The following is a 1816-nucleotide window of genomic DNA, read 5'->3' as shown; positions in this document are numbered from 1 at the left end:
GTTGAACTGCGAGAACGGGAATGCGAGGGTGTGTTACGGCTACGCGGATGGCCGGTGATAGTTCCAAGTGCATTCGTATTTTGATGATTGTCGGAGTTTGTTTTGAACCGGATAAGGGCACAGTGCACTTGTCACACGTTCTCTACATTACTCAGACTTGTCGGCGAGAAATAATTGTAAAAACGAGCCACTTATACTGTACATAAGTACGACGGTGTGCTAGCCCATGCTTTAGGTCAAAGTGAACAAATGGTCTCTTTTCACCCCACATACTCCCGCTATATATACAACATGATGGTAACATATTTGGTAGACTTGAAAAACCTAATCCAAATTGTGTAAAATCTGCCGACGCAAGTTTCTCAAGATCTCTCAAGAACAAAGCCATCTACAGGCAGAAGAACCTGATCCAGACACAAGATATTGTCTACGTTCTTTAAGTTGTTAGATGTCTTAGTTCGTTTGTGCTTAAATTGTAAACCTACTCTTCTGTGTTAAGAAGCTATTTATAGGTGTTTCTAAAAGTCTTAAAGTGTACTTGCTGGAAGTGTGTTTTCTGCAAGCTTTTGAGTGGTACACTAGGCTAGAGTTATTCTAGGTGTATTAGTGGTCCTTGGCTAGAGTTTGTCAAGTGGAGGTGTTTGCAATTGGAGCATTGCAAGTGAGGAGGTACTACGGGGGTTATATCTTAGGTTGCATAAGCATTATTGTAAGGGTGAGGGATTATGGGAGTTAATTCCTAGCTTACAATAGAGTTGTAACATGAAGTTGCTCGGTTAGTGGAGCTGAAATCTTACTGGGATAGGTTATGGTTTTTAATCCCTTGAGCAAGGAGTTTTTCACGGTAAATTCGTGCCTTCTTTATTTACTGAACTGCATAAGGGAACTGGTACACAACCAGGTCCCTCTGTATATTGTGTTTGATGGACGCACAGCCTGTATCAGCCAGGGTGTGAGATTAGGTGATCAGATTCCTGACAGCGTCTATGCTCCAAGGGCACAGCACGCTGCAGCTGTGGCTCCACGTTTGGATGAGGCTGCTAGGCAGCAGATTTTCCACTAGACCGATGGCCGAGGGATGACCGGTGAGGAGCATAATCTATTTTGAAGGTTCACCAAGATGAAGCCTCCCGTCTTCTATGGCACCGAGTCTGAGGATGCTTATGAGTTTATTATCTATTGTCATGAGAGACTCCACAGTATGGGGGCGATCAAGAGCCATGGTGTAGGGTTTGTGACTTTCTAGCTCTTGGGTGATGCCAAGTGTAGTAGAGAGCTTATGTGGAGTGTAGACCAACTGGGTTGCCTCTGTTGACTTGGACTCAGTTTATTCAGTCATTTTGGGGAAGTATGTTCCGCGTACTTTGAGGGACAGGAGGCATGATGAGTTCAGAAACATCGAGCTGGGGAGTTCTTCAGTTGCTGCTTATGAGGCCCGTTTCCACTCTTTGCCCAGTTATGCTCTGCAGTTTTTGCCTACTAAGGCTGAGAGAGTTCGTAGGTTTGTGAAAGGGTTAAGCACTGCTTTACAGTTGTCAGCTCTTCAGCTTGTAGCTTCATGAGCTTCTTTCCAAGAGATGGTGGACTATGTCATCACAGTTGAGGGTGTGAGACAGGATAGCTATGGCAACTATGCAGATAAGAAGTCCCGCAAGAGTGGTAGCTTCAGTGGTACGTTCTCTCGAGGGCAGGGTTAGCATGGGAAGAGTTACCAGGGTTATTCGGGTCGTCCTATCCAATCAGCTATTCAAGTTTCTGTAGGAGGTCCATCAGGGGCCAGTCATTACTCTTCGAGTCAGCCAGGGGGTTCACATTC

The sequence above is a fragment of the Lycium ferocissimum genome, chromosome 4, assembly GCF_029784015.1.
Source record: "Lycium ferocissimum isolate CSIRO_LF1 chromosome 4, AGI_CSIRO_Lferr_CH_V1, whole genome shotgun sequence".
Classification (NCBI taxonomy): Eukaryota; Viridiplantae; Streptophyta; class Magnoliopsida; order Solanales; family Solanaceae; genus Lycium; species Lycium ferocissimum.
Note: the sequence above shows the minus strand (reverse complement) of the source record.